Source organism: Passer montanus, unplaced genomic scaffold (genome assembly GCF_014805655.1).
Source record: "Passer montanus isolate IOZ18808 unplaced genomic scaffold, ASM1480565v1 scaffold77, whole genome shotgun sequence".
Taxonomy (NCBI): Eukaryota; Metazoa; Chordata; class Aves; order Passeriformes; family Passeridae; genus Passer; species Passer montanus.
Window position 1 is genome coordinate 938,261 of NW_024372923.1, and position 27,400 is coordinate 965,660.

The 27,400-nt window shown below is 43.0% G+C and overlaps 1 long non-coding RNA gene across 6 annotated transcripts in view; it reads left to right on the forward strand.

The window, feature by feature from the left end:
• Positions 1–6,941: 6,941 nt before the first annotated feature.
• The window catches only part of LOC120512761, a 30,591-nt gene continuing 10,132 nt past the window's right edge, over positions 6,942–27,400 (forward strand). For 3 of the 6 annotated variants that reach the window (XR_005630116.1, XR_005630117.1, XR_005630114.1), the window contains exons 1-4: positions 6,942–7,111; positions 8,066–8,150; positions 11,727–11,792; positions 19,604–21,579. This is a non-coding gene — a long non-coding RNA (uncharacterized LOC120512761). Of the gene's footprint in view, positions 7,112–8,065; positions 8,151–11,726; positions 11,793–19,603; positions 22,271–24,907; positions 26,037–27,400 lie in introns of those variants that run through there. The other 3 variants (XR_005630115.1, XR_005630113.1, XR_005630118.1) reach the window with 3 other exon arrangements.

The following is a 27,400-nucleotide window of genomic DNA, read 5'->3' on the forward strand; positions in this document are numbered from 1 at the left end:
CGTGTCAAAGGCACCACCTCTTTTCACACTCAGTTACTCTGAACTCGAGGATTTCATTGCAAAACAACTAGCTGTGTTTCTCAGCCCTCAAATTCTTGTTTTAAATAATTTTAAAATGTCTTCTAAAAAGCAGAGCACTGGAGTTTTGCAGAACTCTGACAAAACCTTTTTTTCCTTGACATGACTGATGAGTGAACGTGTAAATATTTAAAATAACAAAACTGTTTTCATAATTCACATTATCATGATATTTTGTCATCTTCAAGAGGCTGTGTCTGTCTGCTCTGTTGTGCCAAAGCAAACAGTGACAGTTTCAACAGGCCCAGAGCAACAAACCCAACGGGATTGTTGTGGTAAGAGAGATGTGGGGACAAACCAGGGACAACTTTTTATCAGGGGCTGTTGTGATAGGAAAAGGTGCAGTGGTCTTAAATGGAAGGAGAGCCAATTTGGATGGGATGTCAGGAAAAATCTTCCCCTGTGAGGGTGGGCAGGCCCTGGCACAGGGTGCCCAGAGCAGCTGGGGCTGCCCCTGGATCCCTGGCAGTGCCCAAGGCCAGGCTGGACACTGGGGCTGGGAGCACCTGGGACAGGGGAAGGTGTCCCTGCCATGGCAGGGGTGGAACTGGATCAGATTTAAGGTCTCTCCCAACCCAAACCATTCTCCGATTCTCTGACTGCACAGGCAAAGAAGAGTCACAGCAGCAAAAGGCAGATGAAACCTTGGTTAACACTGTGCTGCTGAAGGGAAGAATTCAGTGCTAAATCCAGGCAGATTCCTTTAGGCACGTGAGACAAAAAAACTCCAAACCAGAAGTCATTTGAAGTGTCTGTTAAAAAAAAAAACCACAACAACTTAAAAAGCAGCAAAAAATCCACTCCTTGAACTGCGGCCTGGAGTGAGTCAGTGTTTGCCCATCCCAGCCTTCATCAGGTGGAGCCCAAGGACAGCCAGCACCTGCTTTGCACAGATCTTCTCCTGTTGCAAGTTTTACACCTTTTCTTTTCCAGCAGCCACGGGAATTAGAGTATAAATAGCATTTGTTCATCAGTTCACAAATGCTCCCCATGAAATGTGCCCAGTTAATGCAGTCACATGGCTGGGAAAATGCCAATCACTCCTGTCAAATAGATTTGTGCTACAACATGAACATGTCAGTAACTCTTCATTAAAAAAAAAATGGCAGAGAGGAAGACTTCATGAGGGGGAACAGAGCAACCTGAACAAGCAGCCATAGAAACCACACAGAGATAATGCTGTCCCAGGAGACAAATTTCCTTCCCATATAAATTTAGATGGCCTGTATAGGTTTGCACCTCCCTCCTCCTGGCTGTTTCAGCTGATCCTTGTTGGTTATTCACCAACTTGGAGCAGAGATGAGACTGAACGTGGATTATATACATTAAAAAAGCAACCCCTGTTGAGGCAGGAGCCCTGAAACACTCGCCTTTTATGTGGAAAAACTGCTACAACAGTGTTTTATTCCGGGAGCCCAATTGCCTCTGTGTGAGTCATCCGAGGAGTTAAGTCAGCAAAAACATTTGTGATAATACAATGAACCAGCAGAACGGGTTTTGCCACAATGAATGTGTTCAAAAAAAGGGCCCTGTGCTTACACACAGCACCTCTGGGTTTACTCACAGCCTGCTGCAAGGTTTGGGGCAGCTGCAGGTCTTGGTTCTGGTAGATTTTTGGGATATTTCAGGCTGTTTTACATGCTAAAGTTGAAACCGGGCTGGGAAAACCAAACAAGAAAACAAAAAAAAAAGAAAAAAAAAACCCAAAACCAAAAAACCCCGTAAACTATATTTATTATAAAATATAACATAAAATATAACATTACATATAAAATATAACTTAGCAGCAATGAGTCATTTGAATGGAGAAATGCATTCATTCTGTTCCATAATATCAGCAAGTTGTCACTGTTGAAAATCTGGGATTTCAGAGCTGGAACCTCTCATGGGGCACAGTGGAGGAGAGAGGGTCACCTGGAGTGCAGTGGGTTTGGGGCTGGAGCTTTTGTCTACCTGAGCAAATCTGTTCCTTCTGTCAAAAAATTTAATTTAGAAAGGTGATTTTGGTCATGGCCCTGTGCTTGGCTCTGGCAGGAATGATGTGGGCTGTACCTGAGCTGAAGCTGGCATCCTGATTTATTTCAAAAGAGTGTCCAGGGAAAACACAAAGGCTTTTCCTGCCCCTTGGGAGCTGATCACACCACGACCCAGCTGCCTTTTGCACACTGAGTTTCCCAGCAGCTCCATGTGGCCCTTTCCCCTCTGTGCTGATGGAAAGGCTTTCCCTGGCAGCTGTGGAATGCAGGATTTTGCTCTGTTCTAGTTCTGTTCTGGATTGTGGGTGGAGTTTCCAGGTATTTTCTGGATGCACCAGCAGCCAGGTGATGTGGGCTGTCCATCAACCACTGCTTTATTTTTTACTCCTCAACGCCTGCCCTGGACAAGAAAATATTTGGATTTCCAAACTCCTAACTCTCCCTGAGAAAGATTTAAATGTTAAGTTACCTTTTAGAGTAAAATCCATGTATTTTAGCTCCAGTGCTCAGGGATTAACCTGGTCTTGTTCTTTGCAATGCAGTGGAACTTGCCGTATTTAATACGCATTTAAATATTTCAATAATGATTTATTTTTAAAAAGTAAAATAGCTACAGGTGCTCTATGCCAGATATTTATGCCACTGAATTTTTAATGTATTTTAAAGATGATTTTTTAATCTGTTTTATCTGAATAACATTCACTGTCATGAAAGATCTTCCACTGCAGGAGATGCAGCATTTCTGTGTTTAAACCTCAGGATTACTCTAAATTAATGAACTGATTATTTAGTTTCTTTTGAAACGCTGATAACGTGCATTTTTTTTTTTTTTACTTTTAGATACATCATGGGCATAGCCAGATATGTGGTTTTGTGCAGTTTGAATGTTATTTGCAGTTATTTAATTGCTGCATCAGCCAAAAGTATCATCAAGGCTCCCCAAACCTGCTGGGAAAAAACAATTCCTTGTTTTTTCCAAGAATCATGATGTGGATCAGCACTTTTTGACACCATGGGGTTCAAAGTGGGTGTTGAAGGCTGAGAGACAGAGAGAAGGGAGAGATCGTAATTTCCATGGGAGAGCACAGGCTAATTCCTCCTTGCGTTGTTGAATTCTCCAGGACTGAAATCCTGAAGCATTCCCTGAGGAACAGTAATGGCTCCTTGTCATTAAATACCTTGTGAACATTGCAGTGTACATGATTACCAGAAAATCACTGTCACTTCCTATTTTTTGTATATAATTATCAGAAAATCACAGTCACTTGCTATTTCTCCTGCTTGTGTTTGTCTATTAAAACACCAAAATCTTTTAAAACTTCTAATGCTTTTAGAATTTTGAACAGAAACTGTTTTATCCTCTGGAGAGGATCAGCCCTAAATGCTTGAAGCACCCAGTGCTCTGAAACAGAGAGAAGAGTTTTGCTCTCACTGCTCCATGTTAAGCTTTGAGTGACCTCATCAGTTATTGGATTTAGGAGTTTTCCTTCCAGCCTTTTGTCTGAAAACACTTTCCTTCTGCATCTCTCACAAGGATTCTCCTTGAAAGGCTCTGTAAATCACCAAAATCCTTGGCGGGGGAAAACCCCTAAAATCCCGTTTAGAATCTCTGAAAAAGTTTTCTCTTCCCAAAACAATTCTGAGCATTCTCCACACCCCAGTGTGACAGAGTGACGCTGTGTTTGTGCTGCTGGGACAAAGGCAGCTCTGTCCCCAGGAAGGAGCCAGCTGTGCAGATGGGGTGGCAGAGGGTGACAGTGAGCGTGGGGCTGGGATCACAGCTCCTCTTGTGCTGCCCCTGCTCCCTGGGGAAACAAGGGCTGCAAAAATCCCCTCCCAGCTGCCCTCGGGGGCTTTTGTTGGCTCTGAATTGAAATTATGTCATCATGGATCTGGGTTTGGATTTGGGAGGAGCCAAGTTAGATGTTGGAGCTGCCCAGACACAAAACATCCTTCTTGTTGTCCCATCAAAGCATCTCATTGAGTCCCAGAAAGGCCACAGCCCTCCACATGAAAGCAATGAAATTATTTATTTGCTATTAATGAGTTATAAATAATCCATAAGCCCACTATATATTTTGGTTATTTCAATCAAGTTTTTGGCTCAGAAAGGAGAAGGAACTCTTTATTACCACTCATGGATTTAATTTTGCAAACTGCTGGTCTGAGTGTATTTACAATGTGCACAAATGTACCAAAAATGTGGTGTACAAACTGTTCCTTGCCAAGAGTAAGACCTGACACAGTGAGACATTCCACCTCAGAAAAGGGCTCCATCCTTCTTTGGGCCACACAGGGATGGTTGTCAGCCCCCAAACATTCCCAGGACATTTGAAATGAGACCTCTCTGGTCTTTCCCAAATCTCCTTGTAAAGAAAACCCAAGCATAGAACCCATCAGGATGATGTGTGTGCACAGTTGTGAAATTAGAGCACATAGGTGAGGTGAACTCCACTGTTATTTATACAGAAATAAAATCCTGCATCAACCCTTGCATCACATTAAAATTTTGTTTTCTTTTGGATAACGGATCATAAAAATATAGATTTCTCAATATACAGCAAGATATAGCTCAGCAAAGCAGGTATGGATTTAGGCATGAGGATCAATGGCCAGTCAAAAGGAAGATCAGTGTTTAAAGAGCATTAAAATGACCATTTTAATTAAAAAAGCAGGGGGAAAAAGAGATTAAGGCTCAGGAAGCTGGTGGAGCTCTGTTCCCTTTATAACTACTATTTGTTTGAAGCACAAATGTAAAATCACTTTTTTGGATTGGTAAATTCTAGGGTGAAAAATCAGATTTTTTTTTTCATTTGTTACAAATTCCTACTTTTATTGTCCAAAGGAGAATTTTTACGTTGCTTTGAGAAATTTTTACAGCCAAGGGTGCAGGGTTATGGTAATGAAATCACAGAATCATGGAATGCTTTGGGTAGGAAGGGACCTTAAAGCCCACCCAGGACACTTTCCACTATCCCAGAGTGCTCCAAGCCCCATCCTTGGACACTTCCAGGGACCCACGGCAGCCACAGCTATCATGAACCTCTGTAATTAACTTAAAATTCTTCTTCTCACATCTTTGAACTCGATTCTTATACTCAAATACTCATATATATTTATACTTTATAGTATGCACACACATATACATTTATATCTGTATAAACTTACATGTACTTTTCCCCTAAATATTCAATATTTAAGAACTGAATCAGAGGATAATAACAACTGATGTGGTAAAAGGATGAGGACCAAACTTACCTATTGATCTGCTGGGGATGAGTAAAGTCAGAGTATTGTACCAAAGAGAGAAGATCATTTTTATACATCTCCATCCTGTTCATACCACTTTCCTTAAGCATAATGCACTTTCTCAGAAATTGATTTTTTTGAAAGTGGCTATGATAAAAAATAACTCATCTTCCTCTCCAGGAGTATTTCATTCCCATAACCTCATTTGAAAATATTCTTGCATCAAAACAAGCACTTAAAATACCTGACTAATCTAATGCTGAGGCTCCCAGCAGTGACTCAGGAGCACACTCATTTTTATTGGAAGTGCGCTCACTGATTTCAGCAGGGCTTTGGTACCTTGGAGTGGCATTTGACTGTGAGCCCCCTAAATAAGAGGAGTAGAATGATGTAACTCTGACCACGTGCCAGTTCTCATTTCATCTTGGGAGCTGGGTTCACTTCATTCCCTACTGGGCAGGCTCCAGTTACTGAAGAAATTCTAAATTAAAGGTTCTGGCCCCTCAGCTTGGGAAGGACCTTGGGACACTGAGCACATCCAGAGGGGACAGCGAGGCTGGAGAGGGGCTGGGAACACAAACCCTGAGAGGAGTGAAATAGTAATTCCTTTCCTGAACAATCAATCCCAGGCTTTAACCTTTCTTAAGTGTCCCAAATGGGTTTGTTTACAATCCAGTTATCCCATTTATTAGAGATTTCATTCCTCAGCCACCCTGGTGGGGGTCGCTGTGCCAGAGCTGCTGTGCACTGAGTGATTCTGTGCTCAGGGGCTGCTGCTCATCTGCCAGAGTGGCAGTCAGTCCCCAGCCAGGCCTGCCATGGAATCACTTCTGTTTTGGAAACGTTTCCTTTATGCTGTGCACAGAATCCTAAAAGCTTGTCATGGAAATTAAAAATTAACGCGCATTTAATTCCGCGCTTCTTGGGCCAGAGCTCTGCCCCATCAGGGGCAGCACAGGGGACACACAGGGACAGCAGCAGCTTTTTGGGATCCTGGCACACGGATGGAGCTGTGGGAGGAATATCTTCCCTGGATCATCACTTTGCTCTCAGTGCCACGACAAAAATACGGGAAGTCACCAGAGGTCCAAAGCTGGAACCACAGACTGAACTGATTCCTTGGAACTGGGCTTGGGCAGAGGGAAATGTCTGCATCATGTGCAGTGTGGGGTTTTAAACCTTAAGAAAACCTGGTTTGGTTATAAGGCCCATCTGATCACACACCTGGTTTTCCTTGGCGTGTCAGCCACTGTTTATTTTGCCTGCAGCATTTTCTTAATAACCTCTAATGATAGTTGAATTTGACCTCGATTTAGTGCTGAAACCAGACATGTCTGCAATTCTCTTTTCCTCCTTTTAACATTTCTGGAGCTCTCATTCCTCTGCTGTACCTCACCCCAGCACCCCTTACGCAAACACATATTCTCATCCAGCTGCAAGCATGTATTTTTGAGAAAAAAGAAGAAATTGGAGTTATCTGTAGAAATTAAAGACAGAAAATCAGTCTATCAGATAAGCTCACAAAAGCCAGCCATGCATCCAAAATCTTCATGGGTCGTTTAATAATTAACTGGATTCTGAAATGCTGGTTGATGTTTTTCAGCTCAAGAACTTGTGCTTATTATAGGCACAGTCCAGTGTGTTTGTCTCAGCAGAGTGGAACACAACCTGGAATTTTTATTCTTCTCTGTGCAAAGAAAAATCAAGGAATCATGGAATTGTTGAGTTTGGAAGAGACACCCAGTGATCACTGCCTTGAGGAGCCTGTTCAGTGCCCAACCACCCTCTGGGGGAAGAACCTTTTCCTAGTAAGATTTATTTACAGATTTAAATATGTATTCATATATATATATATAAAATCAGTAACTGGAGTAAAAAGATAATTGAAATTCCAGCACGTTTTTTTCACATTTTTTCTTTAAATATGGATGTCCTTATTTGTTAAACGAACCACAAACCATTAAATGTCCTCAAGGAGAAGGAACTCAGACAATATGTTAAGCTGGCTGATGAATTACATTTAAAACTCTTTTTTTAGATCATGAGCTTTAATTATGATCTCTGTGTGCTTAATCTGTGGTCCGTGTCCATATCCTTTGAGGAAAGGTTTCCTTTCACCATAATTAGCACTATTGTGGAAGATAAAAAGTGATAGTGAGAAGTCACTGAGGAAAAGATTTTGCTTTGTAAAAACCCATTTCAGGGAGACCTTCCCTGGCTGTTCTTGGGGAGAGAGGGGCCCATCCCTTCACCCAGCAGGGCCACAGAACAGCAAAAACTAACAGTAAGGTTAGGAGTAAATCTTCTGTCCTTGGGCATGTGTAACAGCCAAATTGACATCCTCAATGTCATGCTTTTTATAGACTACAAGGGTGTTGGGTTGGTGTTTTGTTAATCAATGGTTTGTAATTATAGTTCATATTTTTGTTTGGTTTTTTGGTGGGTGAAAAATGGAGGAAGAAGGTGATTTGTTGTGGTGTTGCCTGGGGAGTTGGTTGTGTGACTTGGTATTGGGGGTGTTTGGTTAGGTGGTGTGTAATTTAGGGGTTGGTTGTGTAATTGTTTGTTGGATTGATGATGAAATGAAACCATGCATGGGACTGGGTCCAAAACTGAAATATTTACTCCCAAATCACTCTTTCCTCATATTCCTTTGCCTTGAAGGAATCACATCCCAGTTCCCCAATTTCCTATTGCAGAAGCATTTGATTCTCAGGGGGAGAAGGTAATCTGCAAATTGCTCTTCCCATCTCTTCCCATAGACAGTCCAGAAATGCAACTGCACCTCCTGGAAACTCCATTACCCCACTGGAAACACAGGGATACAGCCCAGGGACACAGCTTTAAGTGAGTTATGCCATTGCAGCTCAGGTCCTCAGCTTGGCTTGGGATTCAATGGAATTTCTTAGAGTTGTTGATACTCTTTGCACCTCTCCACTTGTCTGCCCCTGCCACAGGAGCAGGGAATGGTTTGGATTGGAAAGGAGTTCAAAACTCATCCATTCCATCCCTGCCATGGCAGGGACACCTCCCACTGTCCCAGGTGCTCCCAGCCCCAGTGTCCAGCCTGGCCTTGGGCACTGCCAGGGATCCAGGGGCAGCCACAGCTGCTCTGGGAATTCCATCCCAACCCCTCCCCACCTTCTTTGGGAACAATTCCCAATTCCCAATCTCCCATCCAGCCCTCCTCCTCTGGAATCTCTCCATGGAATCTCTCCATGTCCTTCTCATGCTGAGCACCCCAGGGCTGGATTCAGAGCTCCAGGTGGGGTCTCACAAAAGCAGAGTAGAGGTGGAGAACCATCTCTCTAATCCTGATTAAATATATATGATATAAAGCTTTGTAGGTCAAATAATTTACAATTTTAAGCTTGTTCTTTGGATTTTGCGAAAGGGGAGAAAATTTACAATTCTAAACACCTAAGTCTACACTCCATGAAAACTTAATGGTTTAATTTTTCTCTTATATATCTTTTATAAACTCTCCTCTGAGAGGGGCTCCCTGCCAGATTTCAACAAGACCCTGTGCTGTTCCTCTGCTCCTAAACCTGCCTGTGCTTCCCATGGACTGCCCTGGGAACAGGGATGGGAAATATCCTTCTGTCACAAGGAATTGTGGAGTGTGTGCTGGGGCAAAATGAGTGACAGTGAGATGTGCCTTGCAAGTGTCAGGCTTGATGGGAAATGATGGAATGAGTGTGTTTCCTCAGGAGAACCTGTCACAGCCATGGGTGAGGAAGTGATGAACTGTGCTTTGAAGAAGTCTCATCCTCTCCCTTTTAAATGAATGTGAAGAGGAAAAAAAAAAACCTCCCAGAGATAATTCCCTCCCCAGAGGCTGTTTGCATAAGAAAAAAGCATCAGGAATTAAATTCTAGGGGAACTTTTTATTCCCATGGGGTTTCTTCTTCTGGTTTAGAAAGCAGGAAGAAACATATATATATATGTGTGTGTGTGTGTGTGTGTGTGTGTGTGTATAATTATATCCCATGGGGTTTCTTCTTCTGGTTTGGAAAGCAGGAAGAAACATATATATATATATATGTGTGTGTGTGCGTGTGTGTATGTATAATTATATAATGCAGAAATTGTACAAATAGTGGTTGAAATGAAGAGAGGATTCCTCCAGAAGCCCCTAATTGAATCTCACACTTAATTGCACCCTCACTGAACCTCAGGCTCAGGGATTGGCTTGGCCTGGGAATTCCACAGCATCCCACACCGAGAGCCTCTGCAAAGTGGCAGAAACCCCAAAACCTTTACCTTGCTCTTGTTTCCCATCTTTTCTCTGGAATTCTGCCCCTGATTCTCATGCTGAGCAGGAAACCCATCTCTGCTGTCCCAGTCAGAGTTTGTGCTCCAGAACAGTTCGGTGTTTTCAGGTATTCTTAATATGTAAAATATGAGGGAAAAGGGAGATGAGGGAAGGCTGGACAGGGACTTGGGACAAGGCATGGAAGGACAGGACAAGGGCAAACGGCTTCAAACTGACAGAGAGCAGATTTAGATGGGATATTGGGCAGGAATTGTTCCCTGGCAGGGTGGGAGGCCCTGGCACAGGGTGCCCAGAGCAGCTGGGGCTGCCCCTGGATCCCTGGCAGTGCCCAAGGCCAGGCTGGACACTGGGAGCAGCCTGAGATAGTGGAAGGTGTCCCTGCCATGGGAGGGGAGGAATCAGATGAGTTTTAAGCTCCTTTTTAACCCAAACCAACCAGTGATTCCATAAAAAGCAAGTCCCTGAGAAATAATTTAAATTTTGGGGGGTTTTCTTCCTTGTAGTAATTTTTGTCTAAAGCTCTGGAATAGTCACTCCTAGATGGAAAAAAAATGAAAAAAAACCCCCTGTAATTATTTCTATTAATGATATGGCAGGTGAAGTATATTCAGGTCTATCAAAATTTGAGTTTGTTCTTTTAGACAGCTGTATATTTGCTACTCATACATGTGCTCATGTTTCACTCTAAAACTGCCCTGTGCTGGATTTTCCAGATATTCTGCCACTTCCAGCAGTCACATCTCAATTCAGCAAATACGATTTTATTTTAGGATATTTTTTGTTTGTATTTTATGTACTTTAAATATAATATGTGAATAGTGTGTAGTATTATTTATAGGCAGTGTGTACATATATATATATATATATATGTATGTATGTATGTATGTATATATGTAGAGACACACACTCTGTTCATCTCCTGGGAACTTCCCTTCCCTGAGCATTCCAGGAGATCCCTTTACTCCACATGCTCAGAAGGAGAGCACAATATTGCACACCAGGCAAAAATTCCATCAGAAGAGGTTTCTTTTTAAGCACAGCTCTCTAAAACTTCAGATTTGTAACTTTGTTCCACTTTTCCAAGTAATAAAAAAAAAAGAAAAAAAAGAACATTTTAAGGTTCTATCACTCAACACCAGGGGAATAGAGAGGATACAGAGCAAAAGTTATGATCTTTTTTCTTTGGTGTCCCAGATAATGTACTTTCATATTGCTGACAATTTTTACAAGACTTTTCTCCCTTGTTTCTTGGGAATGGGCAAAGGCACATCACAGACTGAGGAAGGGCTCCATCATCATCTTCCCCTCCTTCCAGCTCTTTCTTTTTTCCCTGTCTGCAAAATTAGTCTGGGGCTTCAGGCTGCCTCCATTTCAACCATTAGGAGAAGCTCATAGTGCCCAATACATCTCATTTTATGAGAAACACTCAAAGCATTATTTATTTTTTTTTTGCTACCTCCACAACCATTTTATTTTCCTGAGCATCAATTGAAGGAGATAAGGCAGAGTGAAATTGCAAAGGGACATAAAAATAATTTGTTTTTTCCCTCTGTGCAACCAATCTTGAGAGGTCTGGGCTTGGGGGACCCTTCCCACTGGGTTTGGGGAATGTGATCCTAATCCCACTTTGTGCTGCCTGTGGCTGGGGTAGAGGGAATAACGCTGGGAGCACACTGGTGTTTGGGAGTCCAGGACTTTTCAGTGTCCCAGAGAGGAGCTGCACAAGAACTGGGCAGGAGCATGGCCAGGACGGGTGGCCTGAGGGACATTCCACACCTTACACTGCCCAGTTTATAAACTGGGGAAACTGGGAGCCACCAATCACTGCTGGGGGGCAGGTGCTGAGCAACTCTTTGGGCATCACTGCTCTGTCTGGGGCTTTATTGCCCCCTCTCTCTGTCTCCTCTTTATTGTCATTAAACCATGACACTCTGCAAAATATTTCTGGTTACACTGAGTGAAATATCTAAAAGTTATTTTAGCTTTTGTCCTTTAAAATGAATGTTTTAAAGGCTCCGACGTCAGTCAAGCACAGGAATAGTCCCAGTCCTTGCTCACACTTAATAAGAGCTGAAGCCTGATGGCTTCAGCACGTACATTAGAGATTCTCCAGCAATTTTATCACTCATTTATCTTTCATTCTGCAGAGTTTGGGCTGCCTGTTCCCCTCCCTGGAAACAGGAAGGAAAAACAGAGCCACCTTAATCACCAAGGTAGGGGGAAATGCATTTTTTATGAATTGCCCTCCATATTTTCCAAGAAGTAAATTATTTCTTACATCTCAAGCTAAAATAAAAGTTGGCTGAGGGAGGAGAGTTGGCAGAACTTTGGCATTTCCTCTGGAGTTCCTGGATTTACATCTGCAGTCTTTGAGCACTGGCCCAGCCCCATGGAATTCCCATGTTTTAAAGGGAATTCATGGATGCTTCCAGCCTTGCCAGCTGGCGGCAACGCAGCAACCAAGCACGAACAGCCCCCATCCAGCCAAGATTTCCAATATTGGTCCCCATCCCCATGCCTTGGAGCAGTTTTAAACCCCTCCTGGAGCAGACTGGGAAAAGGTTCCACTCCCAGCACGTTCATCCATCAGGGATGCACAGCCAGTCTTTTTTTTTTGGTTGAATACATCCAGTGGTTCCAAATTAATGTGGACAGGTCTCATCTTCCTGCTGGGAGGGTGCAGATGTTCTGGACAAAGGCACTGGCCAGGTACTGAAGGAAGGAATCAGGGAGAAATCCAGGATGGAAATCCCATGGCAGATGTTCCTGTGTTTAATATTAGGTGCAGTGAATTAATACACTGCAATTCCTACAGTTTTTCCAGTAAAAAACCCCAACAGCTTCATCTTCCCACCTGTATGCAAAAGAGAGAACATTTTATTATTGTTAAAGGAAAGCAGGAAATCAACAGAAAGGAGCTGAAGGAACAATTATAGAGAAGTTCAATAGATTCAATACCACAAGAGATTAATTCTATAGAGAGGAAAATAGAGATCTGATGGGTGATGTTGCTCATTGTTCATTGCTGCTGTTGGATTTTGCCAGAAGAAATTCAATGTGGCTTTTGTACTTTATTTGCAATGCCTCTCCTTAGTTACAGACTTCAGGATCAGACCTAATTTTGCAAATATTATCTCTAGATTTGATTTCATGAGGTGTTTTGCTCTGAATTTGGGTTTAGATGGAGACAATATGTAATAAATGTAGAATCTCAAGTAGCAAAACCCTTTTGCAGTGTCACTGATCCTGGCATTTTACTGCACATGAGCTGGACCCCTGAAGGAGAGGGGGGATCCAAACTTTCTGGAAACCCAGTTCATCCCTTTGAAGGGGCTTCAAGAAGAAAACTGACTGCAAACTTTTCAGAAATGCTGATTGCAGTTGATTTAAAAAAGAAAAAAACCTAAAAAACATAATAGAGATTTTTTTTTTCCCCCTCTCTTAATCCCTTCAAGGGAGGAGCAATCTTCACAATAAAAAAAAATCAAAAAAGACACATTGCTCTCCACGTGATACCTGAAAACATCTGCCACCTCCTGGGGGCTCAAAGAGAAAGAGAAAAGAAGCTCATGAAATATAAAATGACCCTGGAATCCATATTAATGACTGCAGATTGTTTGCAGGGGCTGCAGTGTCCCCTCAGCGCGTGCCCCCCTGCCCTCAGGACAGCACAGCTCTCTCCTGTCTCCCCCTGCCAGCAGGAAATCAGCAGCCAGGGAAGGCCGGGAGAAATTCTGGGTTTGCGGCAGCAGGCAAGGAAGGAGTTCCTCCCTGGAAGGGAAGGGTGGTTTTCCAGAGCGTGCTCTGCTCTTGTGAGAGCCCAGCTGGAGCTCTGAATCCAGCCCTGGGGTGCTCAGCATGGGAAGGAGTGCTGGAGGGATCCAGAGGAGGCCATGGAGATGTTCCAGGGCTGGAGCCAGGCTGGGACACCTGGGGGAGCTCACCTGGAGAGGAGCAGCTCCAGGGAGAGCTCAGAGCCCTGCCAGGGCCTGAAGGGGCTCCAGGAGAGCTGGAGAGGGACTGGGGACAAGGCCTGGAGGGACAGGACACAGGGAATGGCTCCACTGCCAGAGGGCAGGGCTGGATGGGATGTTGGGAATTAGGAATTAGGAACTGATCCCTGGAAGGGTGGGCAGGGGCTGGGATGGAATTCCCAGAGCATCTGGGGCTGCCCCTGGATCCCTGGCAGTGCCCAAGGCCAGGCTGGACAGGACCTGGAGCAGACTGGGACAATGGGATGTGTCCCTGCCCATTGCCTTAAGATGAGCTTTAGGGTCCCTTCCAACCCCAAACATCCTCTAGCTTTATGATAATGGATGGAGACATTCAACAAACCAAGTTGGTTTGATTAGATTTGGATTTGGATTTGGGTTGGATTGGATTAGATTGGGGATTGGATTTGGTTCCAGCCCAGGATCCAAAGCAGCAACATCCTTTACACTTTCCAGTTCTTGTGCCAGCTCCATCCCTCACCAAACTCCAGTGTCCCACCAAGGAACCTTAGGTGCAGATGTGCTGTCCCATTTTCCCACTTGGGAGTCTGATTTGTTTCCCAGTCATCTGAAACCTCAGGGAAGTTCATTGTCTCTGGAGGTCCAACCAAACCCAAAGGAAAAGGAAAGAATTCCTCCTCATTTAATTTTATTTTGCTGAACTAGTCACAGATGTGGAGCTGGGTGTCCTAAATAGCACATCCATCATTCTGCTTTTGCTTGGATAACGTTTGCCCTTAGGGACTCCCAGGGAATCTGTCTTAAAATTACCAATCCTTTGCCATCTGAAATGATGCAGTTTGCGAGTTCCAAATGAGAAAGAAACTTCAGTTTCCTTCTTGTTTTGCTTCATTTTAGCCACGGATAAATGCTTTGAAAATATTCAGATTAATTTTTTTTTTTCCCATTTGGGCCAAATCCACTTCCATTCATAAAATCACGGAATTATCAAGTTTGGAAAAAAATCTCTCTAAGAGAAAGATCTTTGAGATTATTGAGTCCAACCACAAACTCAGCACTGCCAAGGCCACCACTAAACCATGTCCCCAAGCGCCACATCCACACGGCTTTTAAATCCCTCCAGGAATCCGTAATTTCCCTGGGAAGCCCATTCCAGCCTGACAACCCTTTCTGTGAAGAAATTCTTCCTAATATCAGATTTATGGATGTCTGTGTAGGAGCTGCATAGACATCTGTGTCTTGTTTTTTATTCTTGCCTCACAACCTCAGTGTCCTCTGGGAGGAGTGGGCAGATCTGATCTGGGCTGTGGGAGGGCTCCTTCCGGGTTTAGTTTTGGATAAGTATTCCCTCATATTTCAATGGAAAACTGATCTCTGCCTTAAATGACCAAAGATTATGTTTACATTTATATTTTATTTATTAAAGATTATATTTACATTTAAGGCAAATGCCTTGCCTTAAATGACCAAAGATTATATTCATAACACTTCACAAAGGAAATAGAATCTGAAATAGAATAGATAACATATACAACCAGGGCTGATCAAAAAAAAAAAAAAAAAAAAAAAAAATTCTAAAATTTTTCTGCCTTCCTCTCTATCTTTTCTTGATACCACAAAGAATAATCTATATTTTTAAGATGCAGGCCTGGGGATGATTCCTGGTCCACAGGAATCTTTTCACCTGACAAATCTTTCCCCAATAATGTCATAAAATAAGAAGAAAAGCACCAATTTTGCTGCTGAACAGCCCCAGACACCACAACCTGTGCTGGGTGGGAACCAGGAGGAAGAAAAGATGGAGAATTACAAGTACCAGGCACAGAAAGAGGATTTTCAGGGAACTTGACCCTGCTGAAATTTGATAGATTTATGACTTAATTCCAACTGACCAGGACAAGGATGCTCATACCAAAGGTCAGAGGGAGGCAGGGCCATGATGCAGGAAAAATACAAACAACAGCCTCAGTTTGGCTTGAAGGAAGGAAAAGATAAAATAAATTCTACCAGAGAAATGATCTCCTTAACATGCCCAAAAGCCACAACTAAAATAAGAGCAGAGAGCACAATACAATTAAAAATATGTTTATTATGACATTATGACTGAACCCAGGCCTTGGGAAGCAAACTCCTGAAGGACCAACCCCTAAATTTCTTTCCATCTTTGAGTACTTAGTGATTGATGCATTCAGTGTTCAAAATTTAGTTTTAATTTATTCAAATGTCAGAGAAACCACAGAAAATCCAGCCACTGACCTAGATTTATCCATTCCCATGCTTGAAATTTGGCTTTCACTGATGAAAGATAAAAAGCAATTTACTGTTTCTTGAACTTGGCCATATATAACAATAACAGATGATTAATTATTTTTAAAAGCATTAAATTTAAGTACCTTTTCATTCCCCCTGCAGGTCGGGAAGGCTGTCTGTTATGTTGGTGATAGGATACAAAACAAGATACATAAAAACCTCCCTGGCAAAATCACCCCTGGGTTCCTTTCCTTCCAGCTGGAGCTGCTTTCTTTTCCTAAATTGAAAAACCAAAATTAACAGTTGTTTCCCGTTCGTTGACACGTGATATTTGGGGCTTTTTTAGATTTATTTTTTATTTTAACTTATTGAAACAAGTTCCTGTGGATCTCTGCTGAAATGTCAGCAAGGGGAAGCACAGATCTTTAGGTTTTTCTAAAGGATAATAACCCAATTTACATGGAAAAATGGCATACAGAATTGGTTCTGTCGCTGAACTGGAGGCACAGCATTGCTCCTGGGAGCAGATAAAGCTCTCAGATTCTCTGGGAACATCCAGGGTCATCAGCTGGAGTCAGGACAGGCTTTGACATTCCTGGCTGGTGCCCCCAAAACCACTCAGGAAATAAGCACCCCCTTTACAATCCTGGGACAATCCTTCCCAGTGCTGCTCCTGGGAAAGCTCCAGCACTTTCATGCCATCAGAAACTGAGAGGGATCAGGGAATTTTGCCCCAGGAGGCAATCCCAAGGATCCCAACACTCCTTATCTGAAAAGGGTCCTGAATTCCTGACTGATGGGGATGAATTCTCCCCGTGCACTGCTCACCCACCAAGCTGAATTTCCATGGAAAATTTAATTGTAGCTGTCCGAGGTGTTGGATGGGGCTTGGAGCAGCCTGGGACAGGGCAAGGTGTCCCTGCCCATGGCAGGGGTGGCACTGGATGGGCTTCAAGGTCCCTCCCAACCCAAACCACTCTGTGCTTCTATAAATCTGCAGGTGAGGAATTGTTATTTTCCTCAGAGGCAAGGGAGAGGAGCTGCAGATGGATGGAATAGGTGGAATCCCTCTTTAAAATGGAGAGGGAAGGGAGTCAGGCAAGCATGCAAAATAGGTTCTTACAACATCTGTGCATCAAATATATTTATCCAAACTGCTGCAGTCAATCTTTTCCAGCTGAGTGTTCAGCAGTTCACATCTCCACAAAACCACAGTAACTGTTCCAGGAAGCAAGGGAAATATTCTGCAGTCTAAGGGAAGGAAACTTCAAATCTTACAGGGAAAAACTCGCTCTCCAGGCAGCACAAAGTTACCAATGGACCAAGGACTTGAACTGAATTTCTTTCAACACTTTGATGGGTTAACTGGGACTCCAACATTTCTTACAACTCGTGATGATTTGATGCGTCTGTGTTTTCATATCCACACTCGCATCCCTGATAACTTTTGCTAATTATTGGCCTAAATGGGACTGACTGGCTTGGGGGATGGATGTGCTCAGTGTCACCAGAATAATGGAAAGCTGATAAGACTATCTGAGCTGCTCTGCCCAGCAACTGCAGCTAAATATAGAGGAGTGGGAAGGGGCTGGAAGCCTGCAAGGGACCAGATCCGTGTCCAGCAGTTCCTGGAACTCCACAAACCCAGCCAGGTCTCCTGGACCTTCCCATGGCATTGCAGCCATGCCAATGAACATTAATTGACGCATCTCTAATTGCACCTAATTACTTACACTGAATTATTTAGTGTAGCAAGAGGGAGCATAAGCAGAAGTAATGGGATTAAATTAAGACAGGGAAAAATTAGGTTGAATATAAGGGAAAATTCGCTGGCAATGAGATTCATTAGGATGGCTCCCAAGGGAAATGTTGGGCACTGCTTTGCTGCAGACACAGAAAATTAAGTTAAACCCATATTCAGGAAAATTACCTCGATAATTTGGTACGTCTTTCCCACTTTTAAATTATTGAACTCTTCAGCAACTGGAGTGCTGCACAAGTTTCTGCAGGCAGCTCAGGTGCCAGCCCATCCTAGCAGCTGATGTCTCTGAGGAGATGATTGCCCTCAAAGCGCTTCCAGGAGAGCAGACCCTGTACTTATTCAAAGCAAGTTGTACTTAAACTTTACTGCAAAGCCAGCAATGCTTAACCCGTGGTTAAGTAGTGCTTAAACGCTCCCCAGGGTGGCAGTGATGAGGCAGACAGTTATTTCCCCACTCTGAGATTATAATTATCTCCTGCTCTCCCCGGTAGAAATGAGCGATGGCGGGACATGGGGAGATAGGAGAGCCCTTTCAGAGCAGGCATCCTCAGCACCTGCTCTTTCATCTTGTTTTATCATTTGACCCAGGAGAAGTTAACTGGAACAAGCTCCAGAAGGAGCTGTGAGCACAGTGAGGCATGTGCAGAGGCAGCTTTTATCGTGACATGATTAATGATGTTTGAGAAGGCTGTGAGTGGCAGGGGAGCGAAGGAATCCAAAGCAGGGAGTGAAGATTCATCCCTGCTGCTTACACTGTGCAATGCCACCTCAAGGCAGGCAGGGAGCTGTGAACCTTTACGGGCTTATTCTCCATAAATCCTAAATATGATTCCTTTGGAATTGCCTGGAAACTTCAATGTGGTGACAGGACTCAGAAGATGGAAAAAACCCAACAGTGTGGCCACTGGTGCTTGCTGGGTCTATTTATCTTCATCTGTTTAACAGCTGATGGGGTTTATTTGAGCCTTTCTGGTTGTTTAAATTGCACACCAGCAGCCTCAGCAGAAATTGTGGGGGATTTTGGGGGGAGCTCAGCCAGCCCTCACTGCCAGCAGGATCTCGGGCTGGAGATGAGACCATGCCCACTCCAGGAATCACCAACATCCCAAAGCAGCCTCCACACCCCACAGCTCACAGGACACCAGGCTGCTTCCAGAGTTCACGGAATGATGGAAACTGCACCCTGGAATTAAACTGGAATATGCTTCACAGCTGAAAATAAAGGGAAATTGCCCCTATTTGCAATAAAACAGGAATGAACACACACTCAAAGCCAAACAGAACAGACCTTCCTGGGTTTGTGCTCTGCAATGCTGGGAAAGGCTCAGATTAAAAAAAAAAAAGAAAAAAAAGAAAAAAAAAGGAGTATATTTCCAGGTTTTAAACCTCCCTGATTTGTGCTCTGCAATGCTGGGAAAAGCTCAGATTAAAAAAAAAAAGGAGTATATTTCCAGGTTTTAAGCACTCACACAGACACTGCTGCAGAATAAATACCCATTATTCCCTGTTAATCTAAAGGTAAGGTGTGTCAGCAAACAAAAGCAATCCTAAACCCTTTTGCATTATTTTGCATCTTGTGATCTTTACAAAAATGAAAGGAAAACATCTTAATTGCATGAGTTACCATTTCCTCCTCCTGAGTCACTGACTTCTGCCTCTCTGGAAGCTGACATCCATCAAGGTGAGTCAGAGATATTCTGAATACCTCTTCATTTACAAAGACAGACAGAGGTTTTTCAAGGTCCAGACTGTGCTCAGACTTCAGCTACTCCAACCCTTTGGTATCTTTCCTCAGAACTGCTCCTGATCAATTAGAAAGCTAATTTAAAGAGCCTTTTTTAAACCTTTATTGATGAACTTGAGCATGTCTCTGTAATTTACAGCAGCACACTCTCCCAATTAATCCCCAGTAACTCATTTTTCAGCCCCCACCACCAACATTGCAAAGTTCAGTGATCTATGGCTGTTTCCAGAAGTTATTATTCATTTTACCTCTCACAGCACTGAGGGCCACGTTACCCCTTAACCAGTAACATCATGTCCTGTGATTTAATTGCAGCTACGTGGGGCTGGATGCACTTCCAGGGATCTGCTCTTACCACTGAATGACTCTGCCTTTCATCTCCTCTGAACATGGAGTTCTGAACTTCCATCCTCAAATTCCCGATGGGCTGCAGCAGGAAAGATGAGTGGAACATAAAAAACTTCAAAGACAGCTACTTCAAACTCTTGCAGACTTCCATCTCTCCCTTCATCACCCGTTTTCTCTCACTCTTTTGGTGTAACTCTTGGTTAATGTTTTAATTTCCAGTTCAATTCGGGTTTTTTCCCCACTTGTAGAGGAAACCAAGAGTTTTCTGACTCTGTAGTAGGTTTCCCTGCAGTCACCTGTGCAAAATCCAAGGAAAAAGTAGGTTAATAACCACAGAAAGGCCCTTATGTTGCCTGACAGCTCTAGTGGGCACTTTCCAAGTGTCACTGGGTTCTTTAACCCACAGCCCCAGCACTGATCAGATCATGTGGGAATGATGAAATTCAACCAAACTCAGCTTCCTGCAGCTTTTAGTTCTGTTTTTGTTTCCCATTGTGCTCTGGAGGCTGACAACAGGTGAGGAATGTTATTTTATGGCCTGGTTTCCATCGCTGAGCAGGTCCCCTTTGGTGACACAGAAATCATCAGGAAGATTTCCATTGGACTCAAACTGCCAGAGGGGAGGGCTGAATGGGAGATTGGGAAGGAATTCCTCCCTGTGAGGATGGGGAGGAGATGGGATGGAATTCCCAGAGCAGCTGGGGCTGCCCCTGGATCCCTGGCAGTGCCCAAGGCCAGGCTGGACACTGGGGCTGGAGCACCTGGGACAGGGGAAGGTGTCCCTGCCATGGCAGGGGTGGCACTGGATGAGTTTTAGGGTCCCTTCCAACCCAAACCATTTTGGGACTCTGTGCAATTGTGGTTGTGGTGATACTGAGAGCTTTTTCCAAGGGCTGCTCCATGGATCTGTGGGAAATCTCAGGGGGAGATTCCCACTGGCACCAGTGAAACCAGACCCTGCTGCTGTTCCCAGCTCCACTAAAGTCTGTTTAAACAGAGCCAATAAATCCCATCTCTCCTGGTAACCTCTAAAAGAAACTCTGAGTTCAGGTTTAAATTAACTCCATAATTAGAGTGACAACAATTAAAGAGTGCAAATCCTTATTTATTTGCCCAGCTGTTACCAGCAGTGCTCAAACATTGAGAGTTACAGATATCTTTTAACTTTATCTGGGTTTGTTTGTACAACATTCTGACTAAACAGTAACAAAGCTGGCAAAGTGTGACATCATCCTGTGTCATACCTGCAGTGTGTGGGAGGGAGACAAGGGAAATCTGAGAATCCAAAGCCCACAGACTCCCCTGATGATGAGGGGATTTGTTCCTTCCATAACTCAGAACGTCACAAAAGAGCAATGTAATATTATGCAGTTATTCTCAATAAATATTTACAGTGAATTTTAAGAGCCTATTCCAAAATGTAGACAATTAAACCTTGAAAGGAGGCAGCCAGGATTTAACAGAGTTAATTTCCCACAGCTGATTACTCAAAGTGATTTTACTTTTACTTTTTACACAGTCGCTCTCCCCTCCTTCCCATTTTCTCTTTCCCTCATTCCTGCTGGAAAGCAGGGAAGGTACTGGGATCCTAATGGAGCCTTCGGGAAAACTGGTGCAATTTTTAAACCCTTCACTATGTAAAACCCTCCAAGGGGTGCACGAGGGGTTGGGTGGTGTGGGACAGCCCTGGTGGCCTTTAGGGACAGCCACCACATTCCCAGTGGCCCTACAGCCTGGTGGCATCAGAAGCAGCCCTGATGCTCCCATTCCACAGCTGCCACATGAGTTTTTTTGCTTTTTTTCAGGATCAGAAGAAAATTCTGGAACTGTGCTGGCACGATGTGAGTGCTGAGGTGGAATCCAAAGAATGGATCTCTCAATTGAAGTTCAAAATGGAGTCAGCTGTTATTAGCCCACGATAATTGCACCAGCATCAAAGATAGGTGAGAAAAGATAAAAGGAGCTCTGCACAAAGTTACAGTTTTCAAATAAAAGAATGTGCTTAAGCACCATTTTCCTGCACACCAGTAAGTCTCTGCTTTGAAGGATCTGTTTAATTATCTCCTTTGTTTAAACCCTTGAGGGTGCCAATTCAAGAGCATTTTAGGGAAGAGCACTCCCAGAAAAATCAAAAAACTTCTGGCAAAAAGTCAATTCCACTTGTATTTTTAAATATACCACTCTCAAAAATGTAGTCACTTTGGGTTTTGGTTCCCATCAAAACATCCATGCAGAATGGAAGTGGAGTGGGGGAAAACATCACCTCCAGGAGCATTATTGGGATTTCAGCTCCACAGAGAGCACGGGGCAGGGTAGGAACCCTGTCAGCAATTAAGGAATAATGAATCCACCAGAATAATGGATATTGATTAGGGACATTTCTTTCTGATAAAATGAGGAGAGTCAGCAAAAGGCAGAGATGTTCAACCTAATTATAGTATGAGCTGAGACAAAGTCAAAGCAGTCACTGGGACCAAGTGAGCCTGGGACAAAAAGGAGCAGCACCCTCGACATCCACGGGGACTCAGAGGAGCTCCAGGGCAGAGGGGAGCTCTGCTGAGCCTGAATTTTGTCATGGCAGAGGTGGCTGGGTCAGCTCACAGGCTCCTTGTGCCTTCCCTCCTTCCCCAGCAGCCTGAGCCCGCCACAAAGTGGGGGACATTGTGCTCCTCTGCTGAGCACTTGGGTTTTTAAAAAAAAACAACCTAGAAATTAAGGCTGGGATGTGCAGGGCAGTTTTGCTGTGGAGATTTTGGAAGAATGAGCTGAATCCCAGAGAGTTAAAGGGGTCACTGCAATGGGAGCCCCTTCTGGCCCTGGCAGAGAAGGAGAACTGACTGATGGAAGTGGAAATTCCTGATCCTGATCAGAGGGAGGGTGAGGGCACAGGGACCTGCCCTGCCCAGGGGTGCTGGGGAATGAAGGGATCTTCAACCTGGGGCAGGGAAAAAGAAGAGGAACGCTGTGGCTGTGCTCCCTGGGAGCCTTGTGTCACCTCGGGCTCCTTCCCTTGCCCCAAATTTTATTCAACCATATAAGATCTAATCCTAAAATTATTATTCCTGAGTACAGGGTGGAATATTCTTTGCAATGTTTTCTTTTACTGCTTTTATAACCAGATCTGCTGTGGGGTGGGAGGCCCTGGCACAGGGTGCCCAGAGCAGCTGGGGCTGCCCCTGGATCCCTGGAGATATCCCAGGCCAGGTTGGACATTGGGGCTGGAGCACCTGGGACAGGGGAAGGTGTCCCTGCCATGGCAGGGGTGGCCTGGGATGAGCTTTAAGGTCCCTTCCAACCCAAACTATTCCATAATTCCATAATTGTATGAAAATCCCAAATAAAATATTCTGGAGATTGTTACTCATATTTTTTCTGTTCTAATCAGACTCATCAAATACATAAAATTCCACTTTTTATTACCAAAAAAAAATATTTTCCACACTAGCAAATTGCCTGATTTTACACATAGAAAGATATAAAGACTGTAAGTTTGGAATGATATTAACCTTGTAGGGAAGAAAAATCATTATTACAGTGCACTGTGCAATCTTAGAAGAATTTTTTACATTATTATTACTACTACTACTACTACTACTACTACTACTACTACTTCTACTACTACTAATCAGAATAAATGTTGAATTGCATGCAGTGCTGCAATATTTTAATAATTTTTTTTTTTAAATTATGCATTTTAGTTCTCTATTTTAAATTTTTTCTGTGGTCCCAAGTAGAGTAATGAGAACACAGAGAAGATTTTGAAAGGGAAAGCCCTGGAAGGGAGAACCTGGAGAGGGGGAATGTCTCTCCTGGCTGATTTCCATCAGCAAACAACCACCAGCTCACTTCATTTGTCCCTTGTAATTCCTCCAAATTATCCTGAACTGGCGCCTCCAGGGGACAGAGATCTCCTCTCTCCTCCACGGCACAAAGCTCTGTTATTTTATTTTCAGTGAAATCTCACCAGAGAACCAATTGGAGCAATTTCAGCACAGAATTCCCCTGGGAAGGTGCCCATGACACTCCAGCTTCTCAGCTGATGATAAAAGTTTATTATTTTCAAATTACAAGAGCTCCACAAGGCTTTGTCACCCGCCCTGAGATCAGAGATGTTGGTGCTTGCCATTAACCACGTCTCCAGACCCTGCAATTCCTTCCCTGCCACAGGAAAGGAATGTTCAGGAACTCCAACTTGTTCCCAAAAGGCTCCCTTTGTACGTGGGCAGGAACAATCTTCCAGCTCAGAATTAATACTTCTGATATCTTTGAAGTTCCAGCTAATTCTCCACAGATTCTTTCCGAGGCGTTTTTTGGGATGTTCTTGCTCGTGGTGAGAGCCCCCATGGGACAAAGAGACATTATGAGAAATATTAAAGGCACAAAAAAAGAAAATAATACTTCTAAGATGAAATAAGTCCAACAAGGAAAAGAATGAGCCTGTTATCCTTGGAAAGAATCAAGATGCTTTTTCAAACATTTAATCCCCTGTACTTCCTTGAAAAAGATATGAAGGCTAAAACAAAGAATTGTGATTTTGACCAAAAAAGGCCAAAAAAAAAAAAAAAAAATCCCCTATTTTGCTAGTAGGCACCTTGTGGCTTTTTGAGGTTAACAAGGACCCTGAAACAATTTAACTGCATTACAGTTCTGCATATTCATAAAGATATGCTGAGCAGATAACAGAGCAAATGATTTAATTGAAAAATCAGCCAGTGTGAATATTTTTTCCTGCGAATCATGGAAATGCGACAAGATCTGTTAATTAACATAATCTCATTTATTTGACATTATTCTTGTCACTTAATATAATCTCCCTACAAAGAGGAAAAAATGGAAATTACAAAAAAAAAAAAAAAAAGAAAGAAAAATATAAATGGGGAAAAGGAGAAAAGAGAGAACGCCTCTAGAAAATGGAAAAGGATGTAGGTTGCATTCACCACTAAGAGAGAAAAGAAATGGAATTAGTTAGGAAAAAAGCAAAGGGAAGGCAGAGATAAAGAAAAGAGAACATGGGGAGGAAAAAACCCCAGAACATTGAGAAAGTGCAAGAGAGGAACTGGAGCCCTGCCTTCCCCTGCTCAGGCAGGAAATCCCTATGGCTCTGCTCTGGGCTTCATTTTGGTGATTAGAAAGGATGGTTATGGAAATTTGGGCCATGGAAGAACCCCATCAATATAATTTATAATTTATAATTTGTCATTTATAATTTATCATTTTCATCTACCTTCAGGAATTTGTTCCATTTGTCACCATTTTTTCCTTCACTTCCAGAGAACAAGGGACAGGACAAGAGGAAATGGCCCCAAGTTGCACCAGGAGAGGTTCAGGTTGGATATTTGGAAGAACTCCTTCACCCAAGGGTTGTCCACCTGAACTTGTGGTGCTGCATAAATAACAAAAAAGGAAATAATGCAATTTATCTAATGCTGAAGGCTGCAAACTCATTTAGTCCTCAATTACTTCTGTTACTATGACCACAGATATTTAAATGGGAGATAAATTCTTATAAAGCCAGCTGTTAATAGACACTATTAACTACAATTTCTATTGGTAATTGTAGATATTATTAAGTGTGGGAACTGATAAAAAAAGAGAAGCCTAATTGGAAAATGGAGATGAATTTCATTACAAAGGATGTGTTGATAGAACATGTCTTGTTTGGCTTCTCCAAGAACTGGACTTTAGGGCCAAGTTGTTTGGGAGGAATGTTTTCCTCACAGGGCAGGAAAAGAAATCCCCTGGAATTCTGGAGGAATTCAGATCTAGAAATCCCATTTTCAGTGCCATTGGAAGGAGAGAGGGATGGATGATGGATGGATAGAGATGGTTTCAAATTGTGTGAGAAAATAAATCTAAAAAAACAAACCTGAATTTTAAAAAGCTAAAAAAATGGAAATAAAATCTCTGCACAACAGCAGGGCAAACAAACTCCTCTGAAAGCACTCCACAAACCTGAGTTCTCTGATTTATTTCACAAATACTTGTTAGTACAACTGATCAGGATATGTAATTTTTCATGGCTGTTTATTACAATAAAATGTTCTTTTAAAATCCACATAAGCAACGTGCAACAAACAAACTGTGAGAGCTTTATGGCTGCTCCCTGCAAAGCCCCATTTATCACCAAGACTGAAGAGAAATAGCTTGAAAAGTGATATCAGAAAGAACAGGCAGGGGAAAAAAAATAAAGAATTATTTCTTTATTTTGTTATTTTCCCAAGCAGAGAGTGGAAAAAAAAAAATCAGGAAATGTTTACAATATTTGTTCTGTCATGGACAAAATCCTCATCAAAGCAAACAGTAACCCACAGGATAAACTGCAGAGCTTTTTATTTTGCAGTACTTTCACTCCATTGAAAGAGATGCTTGTAAATGTATGTTCTATTTGTACCAGATTAAACCCTAATTTCAATAAGGACTGCTTGGAAAGTGCTTTCATAGTCCCAGCGTCAAGCCCTTTTACTTTATTTTATGACTATGGCTCCACCATTCACGTTCTCTGTTCTCCCTGTGAGACCACCACACATGAAACAGGATTAAAGAGTGAATTTTGGGAAGTCTGTGGAAACAGAGCCTTCTCCAGCCTGGACACTGATGCAAGAGAACGTCTCAGTGCTGATTTCATCATCCAAAGGGATGAGAGGGAGCTTTTATAGAGATGTAAAATCTTATTTTTAGCAAATTAGCCAAGTGTCCACTTTTCAGGCTCATTACTCGCAACTGTGACAATGCATTGCTCAGTGCTGGTGGCTGCTTGATCTAGGAATAAAAATGAAGAGTACAGGAACATTAAAGGTCCTGATTATGGAATAGTGAGGCAGGGAAATCATTTAAACCCCAGGAATGGCAACATCCACCTGTGTGAGTCAGTTCAGGCCTCTCTCTGCAGTTTCCCAGCCCAGGGAGCCTCAGCTCTGGGCAGGTGGAACTGGTTTACACTCCTGGGGATCAGCTCCCCAATCCCAAAGCTTTTTCTGGATTACTGGAGTGAAATATATTCGTGGGATTATTGAAATATTCTGGTTAAATGCCCTCCTTTCATATACAGAAAGCATTCTCAGCTGGAAGGTTTCTTTCTACCAGTTTAATACAGGTGGAAGAAAATACCAGGTTGGAGGAGACCTCAAGGATCAGCTGGTCCAGACTTCCTCAGCAAAAGCCTGGGAAAGATTTACCCATGAGGAGAAAAAAAAAAAAGTGTTTTTTATTTAATAAAGAAAAGTTTCTGCTGATTTCTGAAGTTTGATCAGTGGAGTCAAGTCTGCTTGAAGGCCTCCAGTGTCCCTCCCTGCCCTGCAGAAGGGAGGAATGGCAGAATGGATGTGCAGGCAGGACAAAAAAATGTAGTTTTGGAAAAACCAACCTAGGATGTGCCAGTGGTTATAAACCACTTGTAAATAAACTAGAGCTGAGGTGGGTAACAAAACTGTCAGGGCTGAAGAACTGCCCACAGTTTGGCACAGCTGCCCAGGTTTTATTTGGCAGAAAAAAGGAGGTTTTCTCCTACCTACATGACCTATTCTGTACATGTTTAAAAATGAGCTGGTTTATCCTCCCTTCACTGATTGCTGAGGAAGACTGCATGAAAACACAGACTAGATATTCACCATGGGAGCTGTTCGAGGTGGGTGAGGACATCATGGCCAAACTGTCCTGAAGGAAATGGGGAGGGGGGTCCTGGCCTTTCCTCTCCTGTCAGAGGTGCTCCCACAAAGGCTGACAAATCCCTCTGAAGGAATTCCCTGACAAATCCCCCTGAAGGAA